Here is a 25,003-nt window from a genome sequence, read left to right as displayed (position 1 = left end):
AAGCACTTCAGAAGACAGGAAATTTCACTGCTTCCTGGTGGAGAAGTCTAAGATTCCTCCAGCAGTTCCCCTGATTAGTGTTAGAATCGCTTCCCCCATACACTAGTATGAGAAGAGTGATTAATAGAAGAATGGAAATATCATGATTCTTTTGCTTCTCCATGTCATTTCACCACCTGTAGATGGTGAAATGAGCTCAAGCTTACCTCGGTAGGGAGAGGAATGAAGTTCTTGATTCTCTTCCATTGCTCCGCCTCCTTGTGTCCAGCATAAGCCCTGAGATGTGAGTGCATTATGGAGCACAAGGCACTGCAGGCACATGCGCAGTGGGAAGTAGACTTTTGTACTGTCAATATGTCAGTCTTCACACTGCTTGCCAGGACTGCAGAACAGCCAGACAGTTAAATATCAATATGATGCAATATACTGTATAGTGTTATTTTCCAGTAGCCATTTCAGGATGTACATAAATAGAGCCCATAGTCAATAACATGTTAACAGACTTGCTCTGCAGGGGATCCAGCCACATGGTCGACATTGACGATGTTGACACCACAATGTCGGCATTAGAATGTCAACATGGTTCAATATGTCGATAGACACCATTTCAACATTCTCAGTATGTCAACATCTAAAATGTTGCCATGTGAAATTCTTAGTATGCTGGCAGTTAGGGTTAGACGCCATCAGGAGAGTTAGGCTTAGGCTGCATGGGGAGGTTAGTGTGAAGCTGCGGAGGGAAGGTTAGGGTTAGGCACTAGGGGGAGGTTTAGGGTTAGAGATTAAGGTTAGGGATAAAATACTTACCAGAACGCCACTCCTCAGATGCCTGCTCCAGAACTAACTGTCATATGACTGCCAGAACCCAAAAATAGAAGTTGGGGTCGCTGCAGCAACCAGGACTAGGGAAGTGAATCTTAGCAACAAGTCATCCTTTTAGATATGCTGTGTGTCGACATTTTTACCATGTTGATATTCTCATGTTGACCTGATGCATATCGACTTGGTATATGGCGACCTAACATACCACACCTGTTCTGCAGAAATGCAATGTGTGGATTGACAGGGTTTTATGTTATGTCACAGCAGCTGAGCTGACTGTAGTCACAGCTTTTTACAGACCATTCTATTTGACCAAATGTCCTAAAATATGGAATGGCTTCAGTTCTATGTAGGCAGTGGGGAAGTAATACATTCTAACAGTTGTACTGAAATGCCCCATTAGCTTTTGAGTACCAGTGTCCTGGTCTTTTAAAGTGTTATATATGTTTAAATAGTTTAAAAGTTATTGAACATTTAATATGAATAGAATTATAGATATTTTATCACTTTACTTGCTTTCTTAAATATAGTCCAACTTACACAATTAGTAAAATTATGGCACTAGGGTCCTACACTTTTCTGTGTATTCTCCAGAGCAAATTTATCAAACTGGGGCTTTATTTTGTGCTTCACTAGTCATAAACATCTGCACAAGTTAGAAATCTTTAAGTACCCTGAATTTGTAGTTCTGCTACAGATCTCTTAAGACCTCAGGGGTGCTGCCTATGACAATCAATGAAACAGATAATAAACAAGAAGAAAAAGGATTGTCTTGTATTCAGTGTTGGACTGGGTCATGAAGGGCCCATCGGGGGTATGCAGTGCTAGGGGCCCATGCTAAAGGGGTGTGGTCAGCCACCAGAGGGGTGTGGTCAGCCACTACAGCTGCTTAGCTAACCATTTGGCAAATCTTGGTGTAGTTTCTTTAGAAATGCATCAAGCACCCATGTTTATCCATATTCCTGCTCCAGCAGGTAACTGAACCTCTAATAGACTAACAATGTGTAATTTGAGTGCACAGTTTGGAACCTGACACCTAGAGGAAGGAGTGGGGCCCCCAGACAGTGGGGCCCACTGGGGAATTCCCCTGTACCCCTGGGGGCTAGTCCAACACTGCTTGTATTGTGCATAAATTGTATATAAAATATAACTTTTAATAAATCTCAGTGAAATATATTCAGCAAAATTTTATTAAACGATATCCTACATTGAAACATGTATAAATCGTGTTAATAAAGAATTGAAATGTGAATTAAAACCATGCTTAAAAAAATATAGTAATTTATATATAATGAATATATATTAGTGTGAGTGTGTGTGAATGATAAGATTACTCAACGCCAGCCTGTAAGCTTAGAGCAGTGTTCTATGTAGGCTGTCTTTTAATCATATTTCACTAAATATATTTTATTGAGAATTACTAAAAGTTATATTTTATATACAATTTGTGTGCCATACAAGACAATCCTTTTTCTTGTTGTTTGTTAGCACTTTCTGACTAGCTTCAGGTTTTTAAAAAAAAGTAAATTGAGACATGACTTTTTAAATCTGAACTGTCTTAGTAAAAAAAAATAATATGTGGCAATCCTTGCAAATAATAATTTCTAGATTAAATTTGTGTCATTGTGTCTACTTGAGAGTCTCTTCAAAGATGGCGCCTGTTTGTGATTGTGCACATTCAGGGAGGTAATTATTCAGTTTTTGTTCTCAGCAACTAGAGCTGCCTACAATGTCATCACAAAGGATGCTAAGAGGGGACTGACTTAGTAAATTGGAAGTGTAATTTGCTGTGCATAATGACCCTAGAAATGTCCTCATGTGTACATTTAGTAAATGAATTTGCAGCTTTTTCTATTTTTACTCTATTCTACTAAATTATGCAGACATCCTCCTTCAGCACAATCCCAAGAAGTTATTTTTCTGCAGGTCCACTCAGCATTTAATAGACTGAAGGAGATCTGACAGCCTCTGACCTCTAAGGGAGGGTGAGGATTTTGGGAAAGTAATATTGTAAGTGGAGAAGTGTTTTCAGCTGCTCAATAGTAAATGACTGCTCAATGAATGATATACAGCCAGGCTAATAAATCACCCAGTACCAGGGCAGGTGATCTCTTCAGTGACGATTTTATTAAATTAGAAACAGCACATAAATAAAAATCAGTTTAAGTATCACATCTTTATGCTAGTTCATTTGTGAACTGGTCGTTAACTTCTATATAAATGGTGACTGTTTCATTGATGGGAGGAAGGAAGCATTGAAGAAACTGAAGGAATTTAGCTTTTTGCTTTGTCATACCCCTTTTACACCAGAGCTAAAACCCAGGTTATTGCAGGGTTAACCCGGGTAGCTCCTTGGTGTAAAAGGGGAAAGGGATGGATTTCCGGGTCTAGTGACCGGCAATCCAAGCCAGGTAACTTGCAGGGTTTAATACGGGAATAACCCGTGAAATCCTTCAGTGTAAACGGCGCGATCCGGGTCAGGGTGACCTGGATCGTGCCGCATGCCTGATGATTGGCTGGCTTCAGTGGCGCTTGGAGATGACATCATCTCCAAGTGTCCACTTCAATGCCAAAAAAGCCGGGTCTCTGCAGACCCGGCTCTGGTGTGAAGAGCGCCGACTCGGGGATATCCTTGGTCGGCGCCGGGGAAATTCCGGGTCTGATCTGGATTGGAACCCTGTTCCAACCTCCGGGTCAGACCCGGAATTTCTGTATAAAAGCGGTATTAGTTATGCTTATAATAATACTGGCAAACCTGAATCTTTTTCACAACATCATCCAATTAATAAACTTGGCACATAAAGCAACAAGGAACATTTAAGCTAACCAATGTAAATTGTACCTACACATGCTCAGTGAGTCGGGCCTAGCATGGCACATGGTATACAGAGAAATCCATATTTGACAAGTAAATAAAAATTAATCTACTTTGTGGGTTAATAAAGTGAATACCTAAAATGACAGCACTTACTGTACCCAACTCTGATTCAATGATACTATGCTGGCATACTATAGATACAGGTGTTAACAGATGGCAACATTAGCACTATCAATTATTACAGTCATAAGATTGCATTTCCTATATTTAAAGCTAGCCAATTCAGTTTTACTTTATAGGTTCAACTTAATTTATAGTGTACACTGACTGGACAGAGATTATTATACAAAGTGAAACCTTAGTACTGAAGAGCAATAACTAGTATGTGAAGCTGGAGCCACCACCTAGAACATAAGTAGGGTTTTACTACTGTATCTTTTTGATTTTTCAGATTCCCAGACTGAGGGCGTGGCCAAAACAACAGTACATCCAGTGTATTTGTTAGGGCACCCTCATGTAACTTATATGCCTTAAGATCCCCAAATGCCACTTTATATGCCATATGCCCTATATGCATCTTGTATGCCATCAGAGCCCCTGTATGTCCCTTTATATGCCATTGCCTCTCTAGCCAGCCGAATGTTATAATTCATATATGAAAAGCTACTGTTGTTTATCAAACTTTTATATTTTAAACTGAAGAAATATTGAAAAAGACAGCAAAAGAGAGAGAGATTATAGACAGAGAGAGGGGGCATTGGGAGAGAGAGTGGTATTGATATCCCTTAAATTCTATACCTAAATGTCGCTATTTAGCACTGCAAGTCGCTATGTTGAAATAATTGCTTTCCAATCCAATTGTGGTTCCAAAGCACAAAAAGTTATATTATTCAAGGAAAAGTATAACGCACTGTGATCTAAACAATTAAGGCATAAAGCAAGTAAATACAAAGGTACAAGATGATACATACACGTACGCACTGGTCCCAGTATACAGTTGTCTATCCAGAAGCCTGTGGTCATCCAAGGAGAGAATAGCTGTATACTATAATCAGTACTCAGGTTATATACCTTACAGAGTTCAGTCCTAACAAAGAAACTAGTTGACAGATTTCCAACGGTTCTTGCTCCTGGACATTCTGGTACGATGCAGGTCATAGGTCAGTTCATACAGTGTCACTAGGGGTATGTCCCAGCTCCTCAGAAGTTTCTTTGTGTGGTTATCCCACCAAAAAACTGGTTTAAACTAGCCAAAAGACACTACATACAGAGGCATGTAATCACTAATCACTAATTCCCTTTAATTCATAACTTGCGATTAAACAGGGATTTAGAATGGTACCAAACATGACTTGTCTACTAGTTTCTGCACCTTAAATATCATATACATTACATTTCACAGCATAAGCATTTGCTAATAAAACTTCTAATATTAAGCTTAATATGAAGGAACCTTTTTATAATTGCGTGCATGTGTGAGAATATTGTGTATTTTCGCTAATATGCGTTGTGCGTTTTGTTTATTTTATATGTATTATCTAATGTGTGTATAGGTTTTGATTGGACCTTCAACAATATGCAGCAGTTAGGTAACCAAGTATAGCATCGTACCTGACGGTATTGTGCTGACGACGCAAAATGGCGTCGTCAGAGGTGACGCAAAATGGCGTCGCCAGATATTAATTTTAAATATTTGGTCTCAGCCATTCATCCACTCTTTGATAGCAACCAAAGCCCTATCAAACTTTAGTCTTAATCTTTTCAGTCATACACTATAAAACAATATTTAATGTTATATTATGGGATGGCAGAATTTGGTCATTAAACCATCAATAATGCGCCCCTGGGAGGGACATAAAACTACCCTTATACGCACACCTCGGTTCCCTGAAGATCATGGGAAAGATGTCGGGATGCACCTAACCTATAAAGGAAGTCTTGAAGGGGATAGGGACTCATTATTTAAAATGTTTAGAGTAACATTCAATAATATTTTCCATACATGGCTGAATCTATCCACCTTTCATCATCTGATGGTACAGTCATTGCAGTTTTTCATTTACCTTGATAGCCATACTATTACTACTAACCACCATCATAATTTCATTCTCCCTGTTTGCCTTGGCAGTACATTTTCCACACTTGAACACAGTAGGAACACATCTGACACATAAGCCAATTACTAAGATGACAACCAATATGAGAATCAGGAGTTTACCTACACTAGCAACCATTTCCTGGACCCACTCTCCTAGACCGGAGAACCATTTTACAGGGTTCAACCACGAGAACCACTCTATTACCTTTTTCCTCCACCTCAGTCAATGAGGTATTATGGTTCTTTCGAAACTCCCATTTCAGCTGCAGAATCTCATCCATCTTCCGGTCTATCACCTCCTTGGGATCACTGGTATTATTGGTGATCTACGTGCAACACCTGACACCAATTTTGGAGGCCAGAGTCACACACTATCCACCAGTAACATCTGTTAAATAGTTTAACACTAGTCTATGTTGCACCAGTTCTTTCTTATAGGCCTGTAGCTCCTTACCTGTGTACCTGAACGTGTCATCACACATCTCGGTGATATTATCTATTCATTTAGCAAGGTCTTTGATGTATATAAAATTTAAAATACCCCGAGTGATCCCGGTGGGATGTAATGCTACCAATATTTGGAAGCCAGTTGTTTCGCTAATCAACTGTGTGGCTGTATTTACTTCACCAGGTAACATTTTTCTTTTGTCTCTGTATGAAGATATGGGGATGATGTGTTATTATGAATACCCAGCATTTCACCATGTGTAAAGGTCATAACCTCTTGTAGTACCCTTCCCAGATAACATAAACCTTCAGAGCTTGGAGTGAGCCACTTGTACGCTTTCCTTCCACATATAAAATACACTCATCATCTGGGAGTACATAAGGAATAGAATGCATCATTACCATTAAACACATTTGTCAGACAAAGGATCCTATCTCAGATTCTCCCATTTGACTGGTACATGTCTCCCGTTGTATAATATCTGCACAGTACCCTACTAGTACTCTGCCAACCATTTCCTTGATGGGACTACAAGTATACCTACACCGGAAATATCTCCCACTGGTAGTAATGTCGCGTACAAGTTTATCATCTAGTGGTTCATTATCAGCTCTGTATGAAAAGGTCATTGTCTGGTTGTTCCCGGTCACCTCCCAACTTCCAGGTTTGTTGAAATTGGTGATGTTTAAAAATAAGAGAGATCTATCTACTTGATACTGGTGGAGCTTAAAATTTGGAGGTTTGGACCTACTGAATTTCCCATCCAGCATTTTCCGATTCTGTAATCCAAGAACCTCCGAGACATTTAATGGGAATGGTACTAAACCTACACTATGTTGTCCCTGAGGCACTTTCTATGATTCTAGGGATACCGTATCTGCATACAAATTCCTGAACAATCTTTTTAGCAGTAAAAACAGCAGTGTTAGTGGCAGCTGGATATGCCTCTACCCAATTAGAAAACAAATCGGTACAAACTAAAACATACTTGAGATTCCTGCAGGGTGGTAATTGGATGAAATCAATTTGTATTACCTGAAAATGACTGTCTGTCGGATGGATATGGGATGGTTCGGTAGGGATTGTCTTCCTGACATTTTTCCTCAAGCAAGTCAAACAGGACATAGCCCTCTTTTCAGCTTGAGAAGAAAATCCAGGTGCACACCAGTATACTTTGACTAACTTGCACATACCTCCTTTTCCTAGGTGAGTCAAACCATACACTGCCTCAGCCAGGGTTGGGTAATATGCCTTTTGGAGCAACCGGCCTACCTTGTCCATCTTTCCAGAGTCCAGAGGACTCCTGACCACATCCCTTCGATTTCCAGACCGCCTTCTCCTGTAGGGAACACAAATTTTGCATCTCAATTAATTTCTGGGTGTCAATCATTTGGAAAACCATCATTTTATCAATTGAATTTTTACTTTTAACCCTGCTGCCCATTTGGGAGCTTCGTCTGCTTGTTATTGCCCAGTGACACCGGGTCTTCTTCACATGTATGGCCTTTACATTTGATGACAGCTACTGCCTTTGGTAGCTGGATAGCTGTCAAGAGTCCTTTTATGTGGTGTGAGTGTGCAACTGGTATGCCTACTGCTGTCATAAAATTTCTCAGATGCCAAAGAGCCCCAAAATTGTGTACTACCCTGAAGGTATACCTAGAGTCAGTGTAGATATTAGCTGACTTACCTTCTGTGAGCTCACACGCTCTCCTTAATGCCACCAGTTCAGCCGACTGTGCTGAGTGAAGTGGACCTAGTGGTTTGGCTTCTACAACATCCTCGACATCTACATCAGCATAACCTGTGCATAATTTCCTGTGTCAGTTTGTCTATGACAACTCCCATCCGTGTAAAATGTCACATCTACATTTTTGTAATGGTGTGACACGTATATCTGGTCTAGCAGTAAAGGTCTGATTCAAATACTCCATACAATCATGTGTATCAGTATATCTGCAAAACTCACATTCAACCAGCAACTCACCTCTCTCCACCCTTTGTGCATCCTGAGGCACATATGGTAAGTACGTTGTTGGATTTAATGTATTGCACTGTTTAATGGTAATATTTGCAGGTGCCATTAGAGCTAGTTCCCATATCGTGAACCTAGCTGAGGAAACATGTCTGGTTTGGTCAGATTTCAGCAAAGCAGGTACAGCATGTGGTGTATGTACAATCATATCATGACCTAATATTACATCCTCACTCTTATCGACCAGAAGAGTAGTGGCTGCTACACTTCTTAAACATGTTGGGAGTGATCTTGCCAGTGTCCAATTGTGCACTGTAGTATGTTACAGGTCTGCTAGCGTCACCATGTTTTTGTGTGAGGACAACTGCCGCGCAGTCATCAGCGTCTGTACAATATAACTCAAAAGGTTTTTCATAATCTGGTATTCCCAGGGCAGGTGCTCTTGTCAGACTATCCTTAAGGTTAAGGAAAGCCTGCTCTGTTTCCTCAGTGTGTGTGATAAGGTCAGGCTTTGAGGATGACACCAATTCCTGCAATGATAATGCCAAAACAGAAAAACCTGGGATCCACGTTCTGCAGTATCCACACATGCCCAAGAAGGTACGGATTTGCAGTTGGTTTGCAGCAGTGTATGGCCTGTATTCTGTCAGTCATCAAATGTCATAGCCCCTGGGTTAGACAGTGTCCCAAGTAATTAACCTTAGCCTGGCATGGCTGTAATTTGTCCTTAGCCACCTTGTGCTCTGTATGTGAGAGATGAAGTAACAACAGTTTAGTATCATTTAAACATGACATAAATGAATCAGAGCACAACAGCAAATCATCTACATATTGAATTAGAACAGATCCATTGGCTGGCTGAAAAGATTGAAAACAGTCATGTAAGGCTTGAGAGAAAATACTAGGTCTATCTATGAAACCCTGGGGCAATCGTGTCCATGTATATTGTACCCCCCTATAGGTGAATGCAAAGAGATACTGACAGTCAGGATGCAGAGGGACAGAGAAGAAGGCAGAGCATAGGTCAATGACAGTGAAATGGGTTGCAGATGGTGGAATTTGCATGAGGATGACAGCTGGATTGGGCACTATGGGGAATTGGTTCTCAACTACTTTGTTTACACCCCTAAGGTCCTGTACTAACCTATAACCCCTCCCCCCAGCCTTATTCACTGGAAAAATGGGACTATTAGCTGGGCTAGCTGTGTGAATTAAAATCCCCTGTTGTAACAACCTCTCAATTATTGAATAAACCCCTAGCTCTACCTCTGGTTTTAAAGGGTATTGAGGGATTTTTGGAGCTTGCCTATTACTTTTTAAATTTACCATTACAGGAGATACATTTGCCATCAATCCAGTGTCCTGTCCATCCTTGGTCCAAAGTGAACCCGGAATTTGAGATAACATCTCTTTTACTTGGGATGGGCTTTGTTCTAAAAAGGTAGAGTGAACCATTAACCTTAGTGGCGTGTCCAATATATCCCTTACCTCATGCACAACATTCTCTGGGATATCTAGGAATATACCATCAGGGGTACAGTATATGACACATGCCATTTTACACAACAAATCCCTTCCCAGTAGGTTAGTAGGAACCACTGCCGCCAGAGGAAAGGAATACATAGTTTCCAGCGGCCCGATGGTAACCTCTGCAGATTTAGTTAAAGGATAATGCTGCACTTTACCAGTTACTCCCATTGCTGGTACTGTCTTATTGGTCACCTGTAAATTTGATAGAGAATTTCACACGGATCTGGTCACCCCTGTGTCTACAAGAAAAGTGTTTAGTACCAGCTATATCTACTGTCATTGTAGGTTCTTCCCTAGTACTCTCAGTTAACCTGACTGGCTGTAGACTACAGGTATGACTTGATGCCTAGAGCTGACTATCATTCTCCAGTAAAGCATTCACGGCCACCATGTGGGCTAAAATGTGCACTGCTGAGAATTTCCTACATTCTGCTGATATCTTTTTGGTGTGAACCTATGTATTTTATTATTATTTGTCCCCCAATTTTTCTCTTGGCAGTATCTACTTATGTGTCCTTTCTGGTTACATTTGTAACATCTTATATTGGAAGGCTGTCACTGTGTAGGTTGTTGAGCGTGAAGAGTTTGTGGTTGTGTGTGGTATGAGGTTTGTGGCTGGGTATGTTGGTGTTTTGTTGAGTTTGATATAGGTCTGGTGGCAGTGTGCACTTCCTTCTAAAGCTTGAATGCTAACAGCCATTAGCTTTTCATTTTGTGTTTCCCTCTTCCTGAGGATGTTTTTTATCATGTTCTATTGCTGACTTCCTGAGAGCATCTACAGTAATTCCTCTCCAGTTAGGCTGAGAGGTTTGAACCCTGATCTTTAGATTGTCTTTAAGACCATTCATAAGTACTGTGACAGCTACTTTCTGGTGGTGTGTGTTGTCTTTTATATTCTCTATACCAGTAGATTGGGTGATTGTCTGCAGCACTGGGGTAAAATAATCTGCTGCAGACTCACTATCCTTCTGCCTTATGGTAAAAATTTTACTCCAGTTCACTACCACTGGAAAATATATGGCCAATTGGGTGACTATGCATGTAATGTTATCTTGGTTATTCTCATCAGTTAAGGGACCATCTCCATCCACTACACAATCCGTGAGAAACTTTTTCACATCAGTATTGGATGGAAGACATGCCCGTAATACCACTCGCCAATCTTTGTTGGTTGGCTCATGAGCATTACCTAAATATTTTACAAATTTTGGCATTTAGAAAATTCTTCTCTAGGGTCAGGAAAATCTGTCATTATTGAATGTAATTCTGCTCTCGTCCATGGACAATGCAGTGCTACATCCCTTGTGGGTACCACACCATTTCCATCCAGATTCCCATTGGGAACTGTTATTGTCCAGACAGGATGGACGCCTACCACTTTGCTGTTTTTAAGATTACCTATGGGAAATTTTACCTTAGTACTCTGGGGGTTCAATCTGTTACTACAACGCACTGTACTACCTTCATCAATTTGTACTGCTAGTACAACTGATGGGATCCCTTCTGCTGATACAGCTGGTGGGATCACTTCCATTTCTGGGTTCAGTGCTGTTTCTAACAGATTTACTGCATATGCAATGGCTGACATTTCAACAGGTTCATCATCTACACACACATTTTCCTTATGATTACTCAGGATAGGGTACAAATTACTTGTTACATTCTTATAATTTTTTGTATCAGCTGTACCGTTGCCGTCAGCTGCATAGGGTGATTGAGGTGTGCATGCGCTAATACCTATACCTTTTGCACCGCTACCTAGCGGTGCATGTATGCTCTTTTGCGGCACGCACCCGTTGCTAACTAGCGTCGTGTGTGCACTTACTTGTGGTGCGTGCGCAATGCTGTTTTGCATCCCATGCACACTTTTGTGTAGTGCTCACGACGCTACTTAGCGGCACGAGCACGCCACTCAACCATGTGTTCCACTCATGCTGCCATAATTTCAAACAATCATTATACTTTACTTGTTTCTTTAGAGATTTCACCACACAGATGCTATCTCTAACATTATTCAACACCTCCACATCAAAACTGCCAATCTTAGGAAAAGGTTTCAAACATCTCTTGGTCATCTTAACCCATACATCACAGTACGCAGTTGCATATGCACCATATTTTGTATACATTATATGCCTTGCCGAACCTGTCAGCCCTCCTACGAGCAACACATCATCAACCATTCTCTGCATTTGCTTTGCACCCATCGTGGAAAACGCTAAGCAGCTTATCACTAGAGAATGTGGACCGGTGAACCATTCCAATGGAGCTACGTTCATGCAGTCCTTTAGCATTGTGCACAACCGGCCCGCTAACCGTTGTGGACATCATGCACAACAAGGAACAGAATAATGCCTATGCGATTATACTGTCTTTCTGGGCACCTTTAACACAAGCCCTTGTCCGGTAGCTTATCCCTTTTTGAGTACTCTCCCCTGTTAGAATTTAAGTGTTCCAATAACACTTACCTTTTCCAGTGATTTCCTCCACTACACCCCACCACTTTAGCGCCAAGACAGACAATGAAAGAAACAAACTTTTCTCTCCCGTCCCCAGGTCCTAGTCAGCACTCCTTGAAATCACACAATAACGGATATCGGTTTCACAACACTAGATGGTACAGGTTTTGAACACAGTGCGTTCTTTCCTGCATACGGCACCTTCTTACACCCTTTGTTGAGAAATCGAGATCCATATGCTATCGTGCGAATCTTGGTAGCGTGACCTCCAAATCTTTGAGACCCCAACTATTGATACCCCTTAAACTCTATACCTAAATGTCGCTATTTAGCACTGCAAGTCGCTATATTGAAATAATTGCTTTACAATCCAATTGTGGTTCCAAAGCACAAAAAGTTATATTATTCAAAGAAAATAGAATGCGCTGTGATCTAAACAATTAGCACAAAAAGCAAGTAAATACAAAGGTACAAGATGATACATACGCGGTCACACTGGTCCCAGTATACAGTCGTCTATCCAGAAGCCTGTGGTCATCCAAGGAGAGAATAGCTTTATACTATAATCAGAGTTCAGTCCTAACAAAGAAACTAGTTGACAGATTTCCAACGGTTCTTGCTCCTGGACATTCTGGTACGATGCAGGTCATAGGTCAGTTCATACAGTGTCACTAGGGGTATGTCCCAGCTCCTCAGAAGTTTCTTTGTGTGGTTTTCCCGCTGAAGAACTGGTTTAAACTAGCCAAAAGACACTACATACAGAGGTATTCATTCTCATCACTAATTCCCTTTAATTCATAACTTGCAGACGCATGATGCGATCTCCTTGCCGATAGAACCGGAGATCTGCGAATAAACAGGGATTTAGAATGGTACCAAACATGACTTGTCTACTAGTTTCTGCACCTTAAATATCATATACATTACATTTCACAACATAAGCATTTGCTAATAAAACCTCTAATATTAAGCTTAATATGAGGAACCTTTTTATAATTGCGTGCATGTGTGAGTGTGAGAATATTGTGTAATTTTGCTAATATGCATTTTGCATCTTGTTTATTTTATATGTATTATCTAATGTGCGTATAGGTTTTGATTGGACCTTCAACAATATGCAGTAGTTATGCAGACGCACGACGCTAATAACCAAGTATAGCGTCGTACCCGATGGTATTATGCTGACGACGCAAATTGGCATCATCAGAGGCGATGCAGAATGGCGTAGCCAGATAATTAATTTCAAATATTTGGTCTCAGCCAATCATCCGGCTTTGACAGTGGTGTAGAGAGAAAGGGGAGAGCGATAGAAACAAGGAAAAGAGTGAAGGGAACATATTAAGAGAGAGAGAGGGGCAGAAAATGCCTCAGGGACAGTGTAAAAGAGAGAGTGAGAGAGTAAATACAAGTAAATCTATATCAGAGTATTATGTTGACATCCAAACATAGATATTAAACTGCTCAGTGATTAAAAAAATTTCATTGCTTATTGAACAACAACATACACTTATTAAAAAAACATCAAATATGGCTGAAATTAAGAAAAAATAATACAGAAGTAAATGAGAAAGAGATGTATAAAGAAGTCAGTTTCTTTTAGTCGTGGAATACTAATACACAAGTCCAGCTCCCCCCATTTTTGTCAGGTTAAACTGTCACCATCTAAGTTATTTTATTTAACCAACCAGTACCACTATCTCTGGGGCTGTAAAGGCATGTACAAATTAAGGCAGTGAGAAGGAAAGAAGACTCAGGGCCACTGGGAGCTGCAGAGGGCACTCAGCCAGAAGCAGTTACAGTCACAGCAGGGGAGGTGAGTAGGAAGGCAAGCAAGTGAGAAAAGAGACAGGGTAGGTGAGGACTGGAGGTGATTAGGGAAGTGCACAATGAGGCAGACAAGGATGAGATGGTTTGTGGTTAAGCAAGGGAGGAGTGGAGGTGAGGGGCAGGCAACCAGATAAGGAGGACTGAAGAGTTAGGCGGGTTAAAATTGGAGACGGGCAGTGTGTCAGATGAGGACCATAGAGGTGCAGTCAGGCAGGCAAGGACTGGAGGTTTTGGGGTAGGCATGCATTAGGAGTAGCTGATCTTCTAAGTGTGAAATGTAAAAAAAAATTCTGGGATTATGAAAACTCTGGTGGATTGTCAGGAGTAATCCCTGACAGGTGGCAACCCTAGACAGAAGGCAAATGAAGCCCTGCTGCGGTACTGTGATATTGTAAAAGAGGAATATCATCAAGATTTCAGGGTTGACATTCTGGCTCAGCTTTAAACGAATACCCATATATTCCTCTATTTTCTGATTTTATAGTTGATCATTTGTTGGGAGACTTTATCAGTCTATGGAGGATATGTAGTAGCTAGGTTGCAATTTTTTACTACAGGTAAAATTTTAACCTATTACAAAATTCACTATATCTGTGCTATATTTTGTCCAGCAAATGGTAGGATTGTGTGACGTTGAAGGTCTGTAATAAGTTATAATATTGTTAAATTAAGTAAATATATATCAAAAATCTATCTTCTGCAATAAAAAATTATTTAAGTACATTTCTCCGTTTCCCGAAATAGACTTTTGTGGAATTTTCCTCAAAAATGATCCTTGTTTAATTATATATTTCCTAGATGGGAGATGGCTAAACATTCAAAAATCTACATAAATCTATATAAACAAATCAGCTATTTTATATGTGATTCATATAATAAAGCAAGTCATTGCTTTAAATTGGAGATTGTATGACAAGTCCCCTGAGATATATTGTGTATTTCCAATTACTTGCATGGCTTCTACAATATCAACTATTACAAAGTGGTTTCGACTTAGTGAGATATATAATTTATATGGCTCTATTCATAATTCCTTAATTTCTACAAAAGTGGGTGAAAATTAAAATTTTTCTCTACTTTTGTAAAAATTTAGGCTTAGGACTATTAATTAAGCATATAACACAAGAGATATCACTGATGTCTCCTGGTTACAATTCTCCCCTGTTAATTTCCACAGTCCTCATACTTTAGTACGGGGGTGTGGAAATTATGTAATTTACCATGTTCTGAAAAGCATTTTTTTCAGAATTTGTGAGTGATACTGTACGTCACTATGAGATGGCCTACAGTACAATACCATGCACTAGCTGCCGTTTGCTTTGCAGCTTGTGCAGCAGAGGGATCTATTTAGATCCCTCCAGCTGTATCTACTTACCTCCAGCATATCTGGCTGTCACTGCTGTCACTGGTTTCCTCCTGTGTTCTCCTGCACAGGTGCCGCAGGGAGCTTGTGCTGCCGGCAGGGATGCTGGGGGGAGCTTGCGCAGTGGAAGAGGGGGTGGTGGTGGGACACCATCAGCAGCCGGGGAGAGACACAATCAGCAGTGGAGGAGATGATTACTAATTACAGGCGTAAGGTAGAGAACTTAGGTGGTTACACTGTGGAGCAGTAGAAGCTGTGGGGGGGGACAGACACAACATCGGCGGCAACTCAAGGGATTACGCAGACCAGCAGCAGAAGCCATGTGGGGGGGGTAGGATGGACACCAGGGGCAGCAGAGGTAGAAGATGAACACCAGCGGCTGTGGAGGGGGAGAGGGGGGATGGACAATGGGCAGCCACGGGGGGTAAGGGAGCCAGGGATAGACACCAGCAGCAGCGGGGGAGGTGGTTATTGACAGTGGTGTGAACAGTGGGGGATATACAGCGGTGGTGGTAGGGTCTACAATTCTGAGGGGGGTTTCTGGTGTGGAAGTCATCAACGTAATAGAGAGGGGGAAGGGGGGGACAGATGCAGTGAGGAAATCCTTATGGATACCTCAGCTGTGGGAGGAAAAGTATCACTTTTCTAAAAAGCTGACTCCACAAAAAGAGCAGCTTTTTGGAAGAGATACTTTAGGCAAGGAGGCATGATGAACGCCTCCTTTTGGTTTTTAAACTTGCAGCGACTTTAAAAAATAATTATCATAATTATGTAATGATGAATAGGCCCCTGTATGCTGACAGCATAAAAAAGTATAGAATAATGTAAATAATTTGTCCCTTTTTTAGGTAAAAGTGTGATATGTAAGTAAGTAAAAGGAGGGTAATAAAAATATGTTGTTGCATATACTGCCACATATTGGACTTTTACTTTAAAGTGATTGACTTAGGAGTATTTCAAATTCAAAATTTGGAAGCATGCAAATGCAACATGACTTTCTGAGTGACAAAAGTTGTTCTGTAGTTCAAAAAAAAAAACATAACACACCCTTCTTTTAGAATTGTAAGTTCTCTACCCTTATTCTTTATCTGCACTTTCAAACTTGCAAGTTTGATTTTTTATTTTTGCATGACTTGTTGTCCTGACTGTCTGCTGCTGCTGCAGAGTTTTGCAGCATCTTTACTCCAACCATATTTCATTTAAATTTAGGGAATGTTGATTCCAAAATATTGCAATAATTTGTCAAGCTGGGCAACTGTGTCAGTCCCCCCTTCTGACCAGTCTCTACTCATAAAAACATGAGAATTGCTCTTATCATTTGACACCAGGTATCACACTGATTTTATACACAAACTATGTTTTTGTCATGGGGTTAGGTCTGCTTAGGCTTAAAGAAACAGAACCTCACCCAAGCATATCAATTAATGAGCACCTGGGGGATTAGTTGACAAAAATTGGCTTACATATAGAAAATTGGGGTGCAAGAGAAAGTGTGACCACAAAATCTTATCTACACAATAGGTTTTAATACTTTTTTAATTTAAATGGTGTGGTCACATACCTCAGGCACCACAGATGGTTGAGTGATGGGTGTGGTGCAAACCCCATGAGGCAATGGACCCATGTTGTCAACAAGGCACTATACAGGCTGTTGGTGGTCCCATAATGGTGTGGAGTGTGTTCATGTGGCATGGGTTGGATCCGCTGTTCTGCCTATATACGTCATTGATGTTAACCGTTACATTTCATTGTTTGATGACCACTTGCAGCCCTAAATTGACTGTATGTACTCCCACAAGGGTGGAAATTTCCAGCAGGGTAATACACTGGTGTCATCGGTCCAAAGTTGCCCAGAATTAGTTTTAGGAGCATTCTGGAGAGTTCCGACGAATGGTGTGATTACCATGTTCACCCAACATGAACCCAATCAAGTATTTATGAGAAGTGGTGGTGAGGTCCATTCGCACCCGAGATCCTGTACCTAAAAATATCAGGGAGCTGTGGGAAGCTCAATATCTCATACATATACACATCATAAATTGTTTTTTTAACTATATAAAACATTTTACTACACTTGTAGAAGCCACCAGCAGGGGGAAAACTTAAGAATCACCTGTGACTGCTGGCTGGGATTGGGAGAAGGCAAAGGGAATCGGGGTTGCTGCACGACTGCAGCCAGGTGATAGAAGAGAATCCCTCTGAGCTCGGGCTGCAGGAAGACTGTGTAGAATGTGTAGTGCCCCTTACACATTATGCTACACAGTAGAAATCCCCTTCCTTTACACATTATGCAACACAGTAGAAATGCCACCTTACACATTATGCCACACAGTAGAAATCCTCTATTACACATTATACCACACAGTAGAAATCCCCCATAAACATTATGCCACACAGTAGAAATCCCCCCAGTAAACGTTATGCCACACAGGAGAAATCCTCCCTCCCAGGTCTCTCTCCTATATGCAGCACTTACCTGTATAACAGAGCTCCTTAGCACGTCACTGTGGGAGCCAAAGGAAGCCACAGTGTCCATCAGTGCCACCTCTTCTGCAGCAGAATGCCAACGGAATGGCTCCTTTGCACAGGGACTGGATTGGGAGAGCAATCATGATGTCTCTCCCAGTACCTGAAGACACTACAGGAGTTGGGGAGGGGGTGGAACACACGGGGCAGGCAGCTGCAGAGCTGCCTGCTGTGATGTGTATTAGTAGCGGTGTGCCCCACAAAGAAGCTTCAAGGTACACTGCTATACTGTATATTGCAGAGGGTGATAGAAGATAGCTAGTGGTAGCTTGAATGGTGATCGGGGGCAGAGGCAGACTGTTATGCCCACAGGGCATTTGTGCTCTGTGCAGGTACACCAGCTGCAACACCTTAGTTACAGCCCTGCTGGTTATCACCAATTTATAATTGCTACGGGGCAAATAATTTGAGATAGGGGATTAATATCTTTTAGATGAGGCTACATCCTAATCCCTAGGTGCTAGACTGTAGGAGATGTTTACTGCCATCTCCATCCTGTGTCTCTTCAGAATTTTACCTGTATAGTGGCTGAAATGAGATAAAAAAATGATGACACCATTGTGCTTGATGCAATTACATAATCATTGCTTTGCATCATATCCTGGCTCTGACTGGTGGGGGAGAGGTAAGTGTATATTTTTTCACATTGAACTCCTGCAGTCCACTAATCCTTAGCACTGCTGGGAATTAATAGGTTTCTTCTGTACCACTGCATTGGGGGAGATTTCTACTCTCACTGAGGATAATCACTGGTTGAACTACAGTGGTACAAAGGGTGTAACCAGTCATGAAGGGCAACCATCAAGCAACTACAGCATGTGTCTCTGTATCTCACCTCTGTATGTCTATAATACATAACATCAGCACATTGTAGAGAGAGTCATTGTCATGAAAGTATATAATTCAAGTACTGTAGCTTGTCTTATTAGTCCACAGATAAAAGTGTTGTAGTTCAGAGTTCCATATGAAACACATGTTTTATGGCTTCTTACTTCATGTCCGCTACTAATGCACTGTCAAGACCAAGAAAAATATGGCTTTTAAAACAACAAACAATATGTTGCTATTGATCAAGGTAACAAAAATAGTACACTACTGTATCTTCTTAATTACCACCAGCCATCTTCAAGGACACTGCAACCTCTACTTGTATTTGTATTACAAGTATGAGGGCACCTAAGTAATTAACTAGAGAGAGAGAGAGAGACAGATAGATAACATAGGTAGAACTGCCAACATGATGTGATTGTAATGTTTTGCTCCACTTACTCCAAATGGAATAACCTGAATTAACTTTTTTACTGACTTTATTACTGATGAACAAATTCAATAAGGAATAGGTACATACTGTACAATTCCACCAAACATGAAAGAATAGTGCATCCTCAATACAAACTTGATTAGTTATTATCCTGAACTCTACAGTTTGGACGATGATAATTAACATTCTAACTCAACGTGAGCACCAGAGAAATTCATCATTGCTCCGGCATGGAGACAGCTTATCCGAAAATCAGCTGTCTCCCCAAAGTGTTTCAATGCTCCTTTGGAGTAGTGAATCTTTTCACTGCTCCTTTCAGAGCAGTGGCACTAGTGTGCATGAGTGACCTACAGGTCACACATACGCACAAGAGCCTCGAAGTCTGGTGGAAGAAGCCGGACAGGAGCGGAGGGATCTGCGAATACTCTCGCACTCAAGCTCCAAAAATATTGTATTTTGCATTAGTCATTACCTGTTTTTGTGATGTTTTCAGCGAAGCATAGTTTATAATGGCATACTGGGCTGTTGTTTACATAGTCAAACACAGAGCACTTTAACACCTTAGGTCAGCTGGACATGTCTCAGATGTAGCCTGTATTAATCAGCCACAGTATATCTTTCTTACTAGACAGTTCTATGAGAGCTGTGCTCGAAAAAGCTGTGTATCCCTTTCATGATGTATCCAGTTCACAAAGTAGTAAAAAAACAGTTGGACAAACATTGAAAAACATCTAAAAGCAGGTCATTTCAAAAAGAAAAATGCATTTATGTAATAATCTAAGATTTACACTTTTTATTTTAAATCACCATGTACCAAAAATTATTCTTTCTTATTTCACTCCATGGCTAAGGCTATTACATCCTTCACTCTCCCTGCAGCTCACCCCTCTTTGCACATTGCTGCCTCAATAATCTACTCCCCTCTTATGAATACAAATGAGCTATTTAAGTATCTTTATAAATTGACAATAACATCCACAACCTGTCGCCATAAAAAAACTTTCGTACAAAACCCACAACTATCTCTCTCCTTCTACTTCTATTAGCTAGTGACATATCACGAAATCCAGGCCCTACCCACATAGGAATATAAATCCAGCAACCCTCAGACACATCACATGCCTCCCATCACCCTCCAAAACACTAAAATGTGCCCTATGGAATGCATTTTCTGTCTGCAACAAACTAACATCCATCCATGACCTATTTATTTCAAATAACCTCAACCTTCTGACAATAACAGAAACATGGCTTACACAATTAGACAAATCCTCCCCTGCAGCACTCTCACACGGTGGCCTACACTTCACACAAACCTCCAGGCCTGGTAATTGTATAGGAGGTGGAGTAGGAATAGTACTGTCCCAATCTTTTGCATACAGTTATCCCACAGGTACTATTGATCACAATTACATAATTTGAAGTACATACTAGGACTTTCACCCCTTTCTCTCTGTGCATTGTTGCTATCTGTCACCCACATGGACCACCCAATCAATTTCTGGAACACTTCCTATCCTCTGACATCTCCACCATCATCATGGGTGATTTCAAGACAGTCCACAATCTCCTCATGCCTCCAAACTCCTCACTTTAACATCCTCTCTTGGCCTCTCCCAAAGGACTGACTACTCTACTCACCAGGATGGCCACTGCCTTGATCTTGTATTTACCAGACAATGTTCAGTTTCTGATTTCACTAGTTCTCCTTTCCCTCTCTCAGATCATAACCTTATAACCTGCACACTCTTCTCCATTACATCAACCTCAATGCTAATCAAATCAGCCAAGCCTCCTCAAACCTGCAGAGATATTAATGCTATTAATTTTCAACAACTATCTACCTCTCTACAACAACTACTCTTACCAATTTCTAAGTTCACTTCTCCTGAGACTGCTGTATCACACCTGAACCAGACCCTAGAACTAGTCCTTGATGAAGTAGCTCCAGCTACCCATCACACTTCATGAAGACTTATAGGGGAATTCAATATGGAGCGATAAGTCCGTTTTTTGCGTTAATATCGCACCTATAACGTCATTATCGCAGGTTTTAGTTTTACACTGTATTCAATTTCAAAGACTTTTCGCAGTTTCGAAAAGTCTTTGAAAAAAAACGGGGATAACTTTTCACCACTGAATAGGTGTCGAAAAAAATTGCAGAAATGGGGTTTAGGGGTGCAGGCTTAAAAAAAAATAGCCTGCACCCCTGGGAATGACATTTTAAAAATAACTGTGTCAAAAAAAAAAAAATAGGGACACCCCAAAAAAATAATTTAAAATGTGGGGTGAAAAAAAAATGGGAAAAAATAGTTTAACAATAGGGAAATAGGTTCAGGGCTATTCTGCAAATATGCGGCAGGTGTATTCTAGAATAGATTAATAGCGGCAGGTGCACAGTTGCAGAATTTTTAAAAAATTACTTTAGGGACATAAAAATATGCTAGTACCCATTTTCACGTACCCCAAATTTGATGGGACCACTTAAAAAAATGAAAAAAAAAACCTAAATGCTCTTCTGCATCACTTCAATGTCGGAAAAAAAACACCTGCCGCAGCTATTTAAATCCCTGACTTTCATTTGCAGGCTAAAAACGGGGGTACCCATAGTGATCCCCCATGTTTTTACAGCTTTAGGGGGGTCCTACAATTTTTTTAAGGAAAATTTCGTAATTTAACGAAAATCCCACTTCGCAGGCTCCCGTTTTCGTAGGTTTCATATTGAATACAGGGATAAGCGGACGCGCACCCGATACTTTATCCCAGGTAAAAGCTCCAATATGAAATGTAAACTTCGACAGCGAAGTTTACGTTTCATATTGAATACCCCTCTTAGACGTCAACCTTGGCATTCCAAATTGACAAGACACCTACAAAATCTCTCACGTAAAGTAGAACATCAGTGGCATAAATCTCGTACTCCAAGTGACTTCCTCACATATAATACTATCTACAACTCTTATTGTAATGCACTGATACTGTCAAACACAAACTTTTTAATATATTTAAATTACTTCTTACCCCTCCGTCAACCAACTCACCTACTATCAGTGCACAAGATCTTGCTTCCTATTTCAAGGCAGCAAGAGAGGGTAAAGAAAAAGACTCCTTTGCGAGGCACACCCCACAATTTCATAATCACAAGAAATAAAATAGCAGTTAAAACATACCTTTTATTAAATACTCAATAAAAACAGAAAAAGAGAAAATCACTAGAATAACTATCTATGACCATATTACGGAGATAAATGAATGATCAAAGCACTAATATCACACACAGACAAAAAAAAATATATAATAAAAATTGACGAAAAATAACAATAGTGACACAGGATAGTTATGTGTATAATCTCAGACACTGTTATCATGTATCCATATGCAATAAGTAGAACACAGATGTATGTTGTCTGTATCCACTGTGATGATTATGCTTAGATCTGAGCAGTAACAGATATAATGTATGTGTTTTAGGTATGATACCTTGCTGTAATTGCCGCACATATATATACAGGATCTAAACATTTTACAAGCTGCACTAAAAATGCCACCCACATGTATTCAGAAACCAAAATATTATTCTGCATATAGTGGAAGAAACTGAAATTTATACAAATTATGGTTTATTGTTGTCATCAATATGTATACCTTGATACTGTTGCTGCACACATGTCTTGCTGCATATAAATGTACACTCTAGGGAGCACCCCCATCTTTTCCTTGAAGTAGAGACACTACCTGAGTACAGTAAAGCCCTGTCTCCTGTGCTCATCCCACACTTAACTAAAATCTGTAATCTCTCTTTCTCTACAGGTATCTTTCCATCACTGTTCAAGCATGCAGTGATCACTCCCATATTGAAAAAAACAAAATTCTGACCCTAACTCTCTCTCAAATTACCGTCTTATCTCCCAGCTCCCATGCCCCTCCAAGCTACTGGAGAGACTTGCCTCACACACTTTCTTAACACCCACAACTTATTGGACCCACTTCAGTCAGACTTTCATTCCCAACATTCCACAGAGACAGCACTGACTAAGGTAGTAAATGATCTGGTCACTGCCAAGGCTAAAGGCCATTACTCACTTCTAATTCTTCTAGATCTCTCTTCTGCCTTTAATGCTGTTGACCACTCTCTTCTCATACAAATAATACAATCCATAGGTCTTCAAGACACAGCCCTTTCTTGGTTCTCATCCTAACTATCTAATCATTATTTCACTTTTTGCTTTTCTGATTCTACCTCCACTTGGCTACCTCTATCAGTTGGAGTACTGCAAGGCTCAGTCTTGGGTCATCTGCTTTTCTCAATCAATACTATCTCTCTTGGCAAACTAATCAGCTTTTTTGGTTTTCAGTATCATCTGTACATGGACGATACTCAAATCTACCTATCCTCCCTAGATATGTCACCATCTGTGCTGGTCCATGTCACTGAATGTCTCTCTGCCATTTCATCTTGGATGGCATCTCGCCACTTCAAACTTAATATATCCAAAACAGAATTAATTATATTTCTACCGGCCAATAGTGGTTACCAACCTGATATCTCTATTACTGTTGTCAACTCGACAATCAATCTCACCCCACAAGCTCGCAGCCTAAATGTCATACATCTAAAAAAACATAGCTAAAATTCGACTATATCTTACACAAGACAATGCAAAAATTCTAATACATACACTCATTATTTCCCGCATTGACTATTGCAATAGTCTCATAACTGGTCTTCCCAAAAACGGGCTCTCACCACTATGATCCATAATGAATGCAGCTGCGAGGCTGATCTTTCTCGCCAAATGTTCAGTGTCTGCTGATCCACTCTGTCAGTCCATCCATTGGCTGCCGGTCTTCTACTGCATTCAATATAAAATACTTACACTCACACATAAAGCTATTAACCAAACCACACCAACATACATCTCTTCACTTATCTCAAAATATCTTCCAACCCGACATCTCCGCTCTGCACAAAATCTGCTTCTCTCCTCCTTAGGCATTACTTGTTCCCATGCAAGGTTACAGGATTTTTTTCGGGCTGCACCCACCCTGTGGAATGCCCTCCCATGCACAATAAGACTTTCCGCTAGTCTCCAAACGTTCAAGCATTCTCTGACAATTCACCTCTTCAGACAAGCTTATCAGATTCCAGAACCACCCACATAACCTTTTATAGCTTCCCTATCTAAATCTCTTCTTATAGTTTACACATATCACATTTTCTCTCTCTTCAATTTCACATCCTCCTGACACTAGGCAAACTTTCCAGTGTGACTGGATCATACAGCTCACCAAGGGCTCTATTTATTAACATTATTTTTACTAAAATAAAGTGAAAAAGGGTGTTTTCACACCCTTTTCACATTATTTTAGTATCACCTACAGTTACTATAGGGCAATTAGAGTAGAATTCGTAAAATTCTACTCCAACCCCTAAGTATCACTTATTTTTAGTAAGCAGATCGCATTTCCCATAATTGTAATGGGAAATGTGATCCAAACAGAGGGCCTGATTCATAGCCGGATGCTATTTGCGCTCGCTCGTTCAGAAATAGGGGCCGGATAAGATAATAGAGCGCTCGTTCTTTGCGGTCTGTTGACGCCTCTATATCTGAGTGAACGAAATATGTGCTCGCTATTTTGTAAAGACGCCCCCAAACCGTTCGCATCATACGTCATCTCCGCTATTTATTAGATCAATCGAGTACATCGAAAGGCGTCTGAACTGCTCGCAGTGCTTGTGGTTGGATTTTCCTACCGCAATCATGCGAACAGTTCAGGCTAAGAGACAACCAAGTGACGTGGTCATTGACGCTGCTTTGTTAATTATGCACACCCTTAAAACGCCCGTTTTGACCGTTTGGCACGCCTGTGTTCGG

The 25,003-nt window shown here is 40.6% G+C and overlaps 1 protein-coding gene across 1 annotated transcript in view; it reads left to right on the top strand.

Annotated features, from left to right (window-relative positions):
• The window catches only part of GRIK3 (glutamate ionotropic receptor kainate type subunit 3), a 707,216-nt gene that overhangs the window by 620,752 nt on the left and 61,461 nt on the right, over positions 1 to 25,003 (top strand). The window lies entirely within an intron of this gene.

The sequence above is a fragment of the Taudactylus pleione genome, unplaced genomic scaffold, assembly GCF_031769625.1.
Source record: "Taudactylus pleione unplaced genomic scaffold, aTauple2 ptg000007l, whole genome shotgun sequence".
In the NCBI taxonomy this organism is placed as follows: domain Eukaryota; kingdom Metazoa; phylum Chordata; class Amphibia; order Anura; family Myobatrachidae; genus Taudactylus; species Taudactylus pleione.
Note: the sequence above shows the minus strand (reverse complement) of the source record. Positions and strands in the feature narration are given on the sequence as shown.